The 11,153-nt window shown below is 37.0% G+C and overlaps 1 long non-coding RNA gene across 2 annotated transcripts; it reads left to right on the top strand.

Annotated features, from left to right (window-relative positions):
* The first annotated feature begins 208 nt into the window (after positions 1-208).
* Positions 209-9,679, top strand: LOC128793832 (uncharacterized). 2 transcript variants are annotated; one of them, XR_008432898.1, is made up of 3 exons: positions 209-334; positions 8,067-8,159; positions 9,095-9,679. It is a non-coding gene; the product is annotated as an uncharacterized LOC128793832 (long non-coding RNA). The 2 variants fall into 2 exon arrangements; XR_008432899.1 differs by lacking the exon at positions 209-334 and adding an exon at positions 5,788-5,864.
* The last annotated feature ends 1,474 nt before the right edge of the window (positions 9,680-11,153 follow it).

The following is an 11,153-nucleotide window of genomic DNA, read 5'->3' as shown; positions in this document are numbered from 1 at the left end:
TTAGTGATACAATGATAGTGTTTACATTCTTTATATTCATTTTTTGAGTTGATTTTGGAAGATTACAGATTAAATCTCATCAAGAGACTCTTGGGGTTTTCTGTAAGAAGATCCATACTCAGGACTTCTTGGTATAGACAACAACAAAAAAAATCTGATCAGAAAACTCCATCCATTACTTTTTTTTTTTTTTTTTTTGTAGCAGGCTTATAGAAAATATTTTGAAGTTTATCCTAGAAGATGAGCTTCATCAAATAGATGCATATTCTGTAGGAAAGAGAATGCCTTTTTGTTAGACATCTGAACGAAGTCCAGAGGATCACCTCTACACAATGTAAGTATAGTGTAGAAATATGGATTTTGTGTGTGTAGCTTGATGCAATAGAAGATTGATTTTCACTTCTTAGAAGTGTAGTATGAAACTTGTTCTGCCACATTCAACATGAAAAGTTATGTCTTGAGGTGCTATAAATGGTTTGAATTTTGGTAGACTGTAAAGCTAGTTTGTGTTCCTCTGCTATTTTTCTGCAACTGGAATGAGATTTTGTATAATTTTAGATACTTACAGCAGGTGTGGTAAAACTTCACTGTCGTATTCTTTCTATCTAACACTTCAGAAGACAGGCTTCTTTTGTTCAGGATAACTTAATCTCTTATTTAGCTTATTGTTCTTCTTTACACATCTGTCACACAAGAGGCACATCAGTTTCCGGGCTGAGGGCAAGAAATCAAATCACTGCCAGCAATCCAATAAGAATCTGCATTTCTGCTGCTTCAATGACTTACTATTTGTGAATCAGGCCATGACAGTTCTCCTGGAAGGTGACTGAACTTGTAGTGCTGAACTGGCTCTGCATTTATTTACTGTGCTGAATTGGCTTTTACTCAGAAATTAGGCCCAGCCACCTCCAGCCCTCTGATAACTGAGGACCAGCTGGAATGCAAGGGAATTTATTTTCTGCCAAATTTACTTACACTTAGCACAAGAAACTCCCTCATCAGATTCTTGTTCACCTTTTTGTCACTTTTAAAAAATAGGATATGGATTCTTGCTCAGTCTTGAACCATATGTGTTCAGCTTTTCCATTTTCTAGTCCTTACCTTACATGCTGAGTCATGTACACTGCTGGCTGGCCAGGATATGCTGTATTTCTTGCTGTATTTCTTGTTGTTTCCAGCCATCATTTTGGGCATTTGTGTGTTCAGCCTGAGATCCTATTCACAGCAGCTGCTGTGAGGGTTGTTTGCATTTAGTTGTCTGCTTGTCTTGTAGGGTTAAAGTTGTTACTACTTCTGCATAACAAGGATTCCTCCCAGCCTAATAAGTGCTTCTTATGAAAAACAAACAAAATAACCACAAGCACACAAATCTGATTATAGCTTTTTTCTCACATAGCTCCATCCTGTACTTGCTTCCAGAAGAGCATATCCTGAAATAACATGGCAATCCCTCTGTTAAGTAAACTTCTCTTGCTTTTCTCTCTGTAGTATTGCTGCTATACCAGAGAAGTGGGAGATAATTTCTCTTGAGATTTTTAGTTAATCGTCTTCTGAGGAAAAACACTGTTTCTAGATAAATACAGAATTTAAATGGATTATTTATATTTAATTATTTGTACTCAGGTTATCAGTACCTTTAAAAAACAAAATCCATTGTTAATGCCCCTATAACTGGCAATCCTGAACCCGCTTTCCTGTGGCTTCAATAAACTGTACTATTTATGAACCTGTAATCGTGGAAGTTCTTATCGAATTCAACCAGACCTATAGTGCTGAATTGATTCTAATCAGAAGTCAAGCCTGGTCACACCCAGCCCCTCTGATCTCTGAGGAGCAGCTGGAATGCAAAGGGGTGCTTTTTCTGCTAAATTTCTATTCCCTTAATGCAGAAGTCACTTCTAGCTGCTGATGCTTAATGAAGGCACTTGCTGCTGTACACTTTTCAGTACCTCTTTACTTAAGGGAAAAATGGATGTAGCAAAAGCCTTAGAAGCATCTTGTGTAAGCAGAAAGTTTGGATTAAAATGTCCCACTGTGGCTGCAAATTTTTGCTGTGACTGTTGTGATGTCCGTGTACTTTAGGTTTTATTTAAGCACTGTCAGGAGGAACTGACTGAGCAGCTCTAAGTGTGTTATAAGGCATTCAGTAATTTAGACAAACCCAAAGAAGGAAATCTGACCTTTTCACATCTCCCTAGAGTTTGTTAATGAAGAGTGGTGAAGGAAAAATAGTACATCATTTCTAGTTGATATGGCACTCTTTACAAAACAAATGTAGTGTGAAAATCTATTAAATATGCTTATTTTATCTGTTTAACACTTTGGATTAGTCTAGCTTTTAAAATTCACTTCTGGTAACATATACCTAAACTTATATTCTTACCTTTTCTAGTAGAAATCTTTACAAAATGCACCATACCTTTAAATGAAGGTGAGAGAAACTTATATTTAATAGTATCTAATAATAATAGTGGCTTAGCCAAGTAGTAATGTAGATTCATTATGCAAATTTTGCCTGAATAGAACTATATAAATCTGCTTGTACTTTTGGCCTTTGGTCTGCTGTGTGTAGATTTTGCAGATCCCAAAAAAATTGGAAGGTGGCTTCTGTTGGAGATAGGCAAGCAAGCTCATTTCTGATGACTCCTACATTGGTGTATGTCTATTGTGGGTATGTTTTCAACATGGCTTTAAAAGTATTTATGAAAGCTGTTTTATAGCACAGGTGAAAAATGTTCCTGGTTAGTCTCTAGTATCTGGCTGTAGTCTGGTGGCTTTTCCTAGTTGCACTGCCTTCCCTTGGAGTGAGATTTGAGTCCCAGCATCAAAATGGAAGACAGGTCAGGAGAGAATGCTACAAAAGCAATGTTCTGTGGGTTGGAATAGATTAATGGGCTGCTCTCAGTAGAATAACTCTGAGAAGTTTGCAGCCCAGTTTAACCAGCCATGTTTCTTAGCATTTTTTACATGTCTAACAAATATACTCAGGGAAAATGAAAAGTGAGGGGGGAAACCCCTTGCTTTAAGGAACTGTTTTTATCATTTTTCGCAGCATTGTTAAGCAGTAAAGTAGTGAAACTTGGTGACGTTCTAGTACAGTTTTGTAGTGTGTGCTGTTCCTTAATTGATTTTCCACTTGACTGCAGATGACTACACCAGGGGTGATTGTAGAAAGAAGCTATACACACAGTTTTACCAACAGATGCAGAAAGAACAAGACACCTTCTGACTGTCATTGCTGCCACCAGCAGTGAGGAAAAGTAGGTTTCTGTTAAAGAGTTTGGCTAATTCTGTTACAGAGATGGTAATTACATAGATAGGTGTAACCCAGTTCAGAAATGTGATCCTGCAAATATGTAGATAATATTTGAAGATCATGCCTATTTAATGTTTCTGGATCACCTTAAAACTTCTAGTTAGTTTTAAAATTTCTTACGCATCTAGGCAATATTTTTTGCAATATTTAATTCCCTTCTTCCTCACTGACTTCCAAATTTGACTTATCCTTCTGATAGTCATATGATTGGAACTACACCAGAGATTCTCTCTTGGTTCATGACATGTTCCACATGTGTAGCAGTACATAATCTATTCAAATGAGAGTTAGAAATTCTCTGCCACTATCACAGTTTAGTGATCTATTGAAATGTTTAGGCACAGGAATCCAGATAGAACTACAACTGCTTCAGCTGGGTTGGTTAATGTGTCTGAAATGCAAGGATTATATGGGATAATTGGAGCAGGTTGTAAATTGGTTTACATTTTTTTTAGAACTATTACATAGCAAAGCTGAGAAATTAATTTGTTTTCAGTTGCTTTAAACCAAATATGTGGCTTTATTATGCAGATGAAACACTTTTAGAACTGCTTAAAAAAGTAGGTAAGTAAGTATTCCAATATAAAAAAATTAGTTCTTCCTTGACTATCTACTGTTCCACTCATAATTTCAGGATCAGTGAAAACAAACGTTGTTGGTGAAGCAAATTGAATTTGTGACTTTCATCTCTCCACATTGCTAAGAAATGCAATCTTCCAAGTTAAATGACTAAAATCAAGTTATCAGTAAAATTCTTAAAGGTTAACATTCAGCATCAATCCTCAGAACATATGTATTGTTAATCTTAATTTTTGTGCTATCTTCAGTATTTTTGAAAAAAAACAGGCTACTAACAAAATTACAGTAACATCAATGTAATAGTTCATAACAGACAGTATTCTTTTCAGCTGGATATTTCTCAGTATACTAGGATGATGAGATTAAATCAGATTATAAATATAAATTTTAATATTTTTTCACTCTAGCACTAAAATGTGATCAAGCAGGAATCATTAACTAAAAATCTTCCTCTGATGTGTATTACAGCTTCCTACTATAACAAATACTTTCTTTTCTGCATAGCTTAAAATAGAGGTCACAGACACCTCCCTTTTTGTAGAAGTTGTTTCTGATCAAAGAACACATTGTTCTGTGGGTTTCTCACAGCTCAGCATTGGACTCGGTACTTGTGGCTCCTGGTACATAAAGGATGGCAACAGCACAGCAGTGGGAAGCAGTGACACCGACTTTTAGTTTGATATAACCAACTTCTCTTTTCTTCAGGAGATTATTCTAGAATCACTTACAGGAACCTGAACATGAGGTGAAAATAACATACCTCACATAAATCAGATCTCACACCTGCACTCCAAGAAGTTAAATGACTGTTTTGTAATCTTGAACAGCTCAACATAGCATTTTCCTCTTGCCCTGTAATCAGACTTCATTATTCTATCTAGAGAAAGTTTAGGTTGTTTGAGAGATGTTGCTTAAAATATTCTCCATTCAGAACTGCAGTTTAAATTTCTTTCAATGCGTTTAAATTTTAAACACAGATTCATTGCACTTCTGGGTAACAGAATTTGACCTAGTTAAAATTAGACAGCTTTGAAATAGTTCACTGAATTAATTTCTAATAATGCATAATACATGTAGTGATTAAATGTCTGTCCTGGATTGCTGCTTACATGGCATAAAATGCACTTAACTCACATATAAGAATTAAATGATAGGAAGTTATACAGTAATTGCCTAATTATAATTTCAGTATCTTGTGTTGATACTATGTAACTAAATAAAAATGCTTTTTAAGATTTATCTCTATTTTTTCCAGAACTTTTTATTGTAAATTTGTAAATTTCATGTATTTTCATGTATCAGGAACAAAAATACAATTTCTCCTGGAGCAAAAGTAACTGCTCTGTTCTTCAGTTAAAAATATTCTGAAATTAAGAAAAAATCTGTACAAATCCTATTATTTTGGGTGTAGATGTTTGTGAAAGACTTTGTGTAGAATGGAGAATCTTTATCTTGTTCATGATCTAAAGTTAAAACTGACCAATAATAATTTGACAGGGGGAAGGAGAACTTACAGCTTTTCATTTATTTTTCAAATTGAGTTCATATACTGGTTCTAAATCAAAACTAACCTCTGCAGCTACAGGAGGGCTGGGTCAATACTGAGCTCTAAACATCTCGCTCTGATATATTGTACAGACTTAACAGGTGTATTTTTCTATCTGTCTGGAGAAGTGCAAAGTCGATGAAAACACCAGTTTGATAAAGCCATCTCTCTCTTCTCTGTAGCACATCATAATGTGCCTGTGCAGGATGCTCTCATAGTTAAAGCTCGTGGGAACAGATCTGCTGAGTTTACCAGGGTTTCACACTAGAAAGATGATCTGGTAGGTGACTGCCTAGCATGGGAGCTGCGAGATGTGCAGTGTGCCTCTGGACATGAGACTTATTTTTGTTACAAGCAGGAAAATACTTGGATTGGTTGGAGTTGAACCCAGTAAGTGACTCTGCAACTACCAGATAATTGAAGGTATTAATTTTTTTCCCTCTGAAATACAATTTTGAGCAACTTTTAAATCTGATATAAGCTTGCTTATACATAAGACGTAATCTGTAAATAGCTAACAGGCACTAGAGATCAAAAGTTTGTGCATAAAATGCTGGCGTGTCTATTAATGGGCATGTGCATCCTGCAGTATGTGCAGATATTCTTCACAAAATTAGATATGTTCTAAAGACATATACAAATGTCCCTAATGGGGAATTGCTCTCTCACAGGTTACAGTTGCAAAGTGTTTGATCATCTGCTAATGCTGTTGAGGATTTAAGTTGTAATAGCACTGTACACAGAAATGCATTTAAGTTAGTGATATCCATCAAAATAAAATGCAACTCTGGGTTTAACGGGATTCAGTAATATAGTGGCATAAAAAATTATTTTAATTAAAAGTTTAAATTTCAGAAGAATACGTCAAAAAAAGTCCCCACCCGACCACATATGTAAATTACAGACTCGGAATATCAGTGTCATTTTGTTTGTAGAACTACTCCACAGAAAATTCTTGGATGCCCTTGTGATAAGAAGATAGTGAGATTCTTGCAGGCTTCTACTTGTGCTCCTAGTTTCTTTTGAAGAGTTGCTGACCACTTCTGTTTATTTAGACTCAGACTTATTGAACAATCTCATCCTTCAGCTGAAGTTGAATGCCCAGTCTCATGAGGATGTAAGGCCATGGACAGGCACTGCCATCCACACCTTGAACACGCCTTCACCTCCTCTGCTGCCAAGCAGTATTGCTGTCTTAGGCTACTCATCCTTTCCTAAGGTTGAACCTTGACTTGGGTGAAAGGCTGCCAAGGGCTCTTCTTCCAGCACTCTTTCAATTTCGTATTTCAAAGTAATTTGTTCTGTTTCTGTGACTGACTTGATCCCTTGCCACAGTACATTTATTCATAGAAGTAGAACAAAACATAGTAGATAGTACATGAACTGCAATCAAGTACATGGGTGAGATGTGGAAAAATCTGAACTTGCAAATATTTGGCAGTGATCAAATAATAGTTGAAAGAGTGGAACTCAGCCATGCTATTTCCAGAGCAAATTTTATGTGAAAGAATTGGAGAGTAGGGGAGTATACTATTCTTTATCTAAAAATGAATTCGTTCTAATGCTATAAAAGCATAAGAACATAAAACTCATCTTTCATGTCCTTAGTCTGAAATCAGATTCAGCTACTGTCCTTGCATCTGTTTGAAGTTGGTATGGGTTGAGGTGAACACCTGGCTATTTTAGAATGCTTTTTTCCCTCCCCTGTTGTGAACTTTTCCCATTCCACAAAGCTTTCTTTTTTAGTTACCAAGTTGGTTGCAATTCTTTTGAGTTACTGAAGCTCATGGGGAAACCAGAAGGGCAGCAGAAACAGTGAGGGCGGTTCAGGTTTTAAACATGAATATTCTTGGATGCATAGGATTAGAGTATAATGTTCTGTTGTAAATTAAATACTCCTTTAATGATTGAAAATTATGGGTAAGTCAGTAGAAAAATATTGTGACACCTGCTTAATTGGATTATTTTCTTTTATTAAATGCTGGTATAAAAAGAAACTACATCTACACTCTTGACAGCTATTGATGGGCAGAGTCTGATTGCTTGGATGAATACTAGGCACAAACTCTGTCAAAACTAGTGACCTACATTATGGGCATGGATTAAATCCTTGCTTAGAACCAGCCTCAGATGACATCTGTTTGTCATGAAATAAAATCTGGCTTTAACTTTTCATACCAATTGCACTTCATTTGTCAGTTTGTTTTAACTTGTGTTCAGGTTAACATTAATATCAGAGAGTTTGACTTTGTAGTGTGCTCATGCTATGATTAGCAACACTGCAGGTCAGTGTGCTCTGTAGTTAATACCTATGGGACTGGTAGCTCAGTGCCTGTACATCTTTTAAAGTAGGGCACTGAATGAGAGAGGCCAAGGTGTTTGTAGCTGTTGGGCTGTGGTGCCACTGCTTTGGCTGCCGTGCTCATTGCTATATCTGCTTTCAGTTACCTGTTTTCAGGCATTTCTTAAGCCTGGTGGTTTTAGACCTTCACAGTTAAAGGAGTGTCCTGTACAAACAAAGGTGGATTTTACTGTTTGTTTTAAAGCAGTTGACAATAAAACACAAGAACTATTTCCAAACAGGACTCTCAGATGCAAAGGATAATCCTTGACGTCTTCTTTTAGCACCTCTTAAAAGGTTTGGACTTCTGGGATGTTCTTGACATCAACCTGCAAAATGGCCACAGCTTGGAGGGACACCTTCCCTTTTGCCACCAGGTGAGTGACAAAAGCCCTGTAGCTGTTTGGTTTAATAACTGTAAATCATTTCTGCTTAAAACCTGATGCTGACAACTGATGTCTGTTCTAGCTGGAGAACTTAATTCCTTCCTTCCTTCCTTCCTTCCTTCCCTTCCTTCCTTCCTTCCTTCCTTCCTTCCTTCCCTTCCTTCCTTCCTTCCTTCCTTCCTTCCTTCCTTCCTTCCTTCCTTCCTTCCTTCCTTCCTTCCTTCCTTCCTTCCTTCCTTCCTTCCTTCCTTCCTTCCTTCCTTCCTTCCTTCCTTCCTTCCTTCCTTCCTCCTTCCTTCCTTCCTTCCTTCCTCCCTTCCTCCCTTCCTCCCTTCCTCCCTTCCTCCCTTCCTCCCTTCCTCCCTTCCTCCCTTCCTCCCTTCCTCCCTTCCTCCCTTCCTCCCTTCCTCCCTCCCTCCCTCCCTCCCTCCCTTCCTCCCTCCCTTCCTCCCTTCCTTCCTCCCTCCCTTCCTCCCTCCCTCCCTTCCTCCCTCCCTCCTTCCCTCCCTCCTTCCCTCCCTCCTTCCCTCCCACCCCTCTCTACCCCATACTCAAAACTCCACCACCATGTGTTTATACTAGAAGGGACTAAATACCCTGTTTTTCATGCCAAGTGTTAAACTTACTAATAAAATTTTGTGAGTCTTTGTGGTCTCTCTGACTTCTCATTCCTATCCAGCCATGGGCATCTATGCAACTGCCTGATTCTTTCCCTTTCAGGGTGGGACACCACAAAAACATGGAACACACAAAAGTGTATATCAAATCATTAAGTTTGATAATACAGTCAAATGAAACATTAAGGTGGCAATTAATCTTCCCCTGATGAAAGAGGGGATTGATTTTTAGATGTAAGCAGATGTGGGGAGGATGACCAAATGCAGAAACTACAACTGCCTTACATTATTTGTTATCTTTTGTCACAGCCATTCATGTTAAACCAGTGCAGCACCAATGGGGAGCTTTAGCTAAGAAGATACTGCTGACAGCACTGAGAATAGTGGAAGTCCTGTAACCACCATCACTCCCTCTGTCATCTGCAGAAAATGAAAAACTTAAGAAGACTTTTCCTTTAAAACAAATGCTTATGAATATCACTGCTGCACCTTTGTGATTTTAAATTCAAGTTGCAAATAGTCACACAATAAAGTTGTGTGTTTTACACAGTTGCCACCAGTTTCAGCTTGTGTTTGAACTTCATCAGACTATTCAGATTAGAATGGGCAGGTCTCATCAGACCTGGCTTTCTCTGCATGTTGGGTAGGATGGATGGAATTTCTCTTAATTCATGGAAAGCTCCTCAGTCGTTTCTGCATTTTACCTTAGAGAGATGAAGGTGAAGACACTGACCAAGAATTGTTGGTGTGAATTGCTGGTCTGTTAACTGACAGTTTGAAACAGTTTTATATCAGTCTCTTGAATGTTGAATTTGCTTGTGATTGGATATTTTTAATTTTCAACTGCTTTAACTTCTATTATAAGTTGAAATTATAACAGTGGGGAAATTAAAGAAAAAAATTGAAATAATTATAAGTAGAAAAGCAGTGAAGTAAAATAATGTGAACTGTCTTAATTTGTAGTTTCATACATTCCAATCAAATATCAGATTTAAACATTTTTAACATCCATTCTATGAAAATAGCAAGTATACTTGGACTTAATACATGCAAAATAAATGGCATATGCTCTGCCAAAATATTTAATATTAAGATTAAAATAGATTAAAAATTATAGATTGAATATAAACAAACATGCCAGCAATGCTTATCTTGAAATTTTATTTGGATTTTTCCAACTTCTGAGAGAGACGATTGTTTTCCTACAGAAAAAAGTTTAGAAGTATGTGAAGTATATGTCTGGTTACTGAAAGTAACTTTTGTAATGCATTAAATACATCGTTACCTGCAACCATAACAGGCACAGCACCTTTGCAGAAATGAGTGAAATTTTAAAATGATTGCCATGTCTTTAAAAATGTAAAGCAGCTTTTGCTTGACATTTCTGGTGTGTGACAGCTGTTTTTTCATAATAGTAGGAGAAAATTTCCACTGGTAGTGAATAGCAGAGAACATGACTAGTATGTGTTCCTATCAGTATATCAGAGTTATTAAATTGTTTTGTTCTTTTTGCAAGACAAACTGTCTAATGTCATCACAGTGCATTGTGTAGTGCAGCGCTTCACTGTCTAGAAGATTACACAGTGACTTCAGTATTATGTTTTTCTGATAGTGCTTGCTTGATTTTCTCTATCACAACTCATTGTCAGATGAATTTTCATTATTAAATTTATTCATTCTATGAATTAGATTTCTTTTTTTTTTTGACAAGAAATAATACCAGCTATAAATCTTAATGGAACAAAATTTCTCTGCAGTGCAAACCATAGAAGATAGTCCTGTGCTTGAGAACTAAGTGGTGTCTTTCTGTAAGACCTGCCAATTTATTTTTATCTTGCAGGTTTTTCCATTCATTCATCATTTTCATTAATACATTAACTAAACCCTTAGGAACTACCTGTCAGCCCAGGAGTAAGTAATAATGTAGCTTACTGTTTTTCAAGAATGTAATATCAATTTTGAAGAATGATTTGTGGTAAGTGATAGTGTAATGGTAGTGCCGTCATTGAATAGGTAACTAGCCCTCAAAATTCTTGAACCTCACCTAACTCCTAACTATGAATTTATTTAGCTGTTGGTACTACAATGTCTGAGGGCTGCACACACTTACAAATTGCCCTGCTGGTGTCCATGTGAGATAGGAGATTGCATAGGCTTTCCCAGGGGAACATGGAAGCTTGTTTCAGAGTCTGGAATTGAACTAATTCTCTTGAGCCCCACAGTAGGTCCTTAATCACAAAATCATTCCCCACTTCCCCCAAAGGGATTAAATGTAATAACTTGTATCATTTAAGGGCTTTTCTTTTTTAACACTTGAGGTTGAGGGTTTGAGGTGAACTTTGCTAAAGACTTAGCTGTCATGGTGTAG

Source organism: Vidua chalybeata, chromosome 11 (assembly GCF_026979565.1).
Source record: "Vidua chalybeata isolate OUT-0048 chromosome 11, bVidCha1 merged haplotype, whole genome shotgun sequence".
In the NCBI taxonomy this organism is placed as follows: domain Eukaryota; kingdom Metazoa; phylum Chordata; class Aves; order Passeriformes; family Viduidae; genus Vidua; species Vidua chalybeata.
The sequence above is the reverse complement of the archived record's forward strand: the minus strand, read 5'-3'. Positions and strand labels throughout refer to the sequence as shown.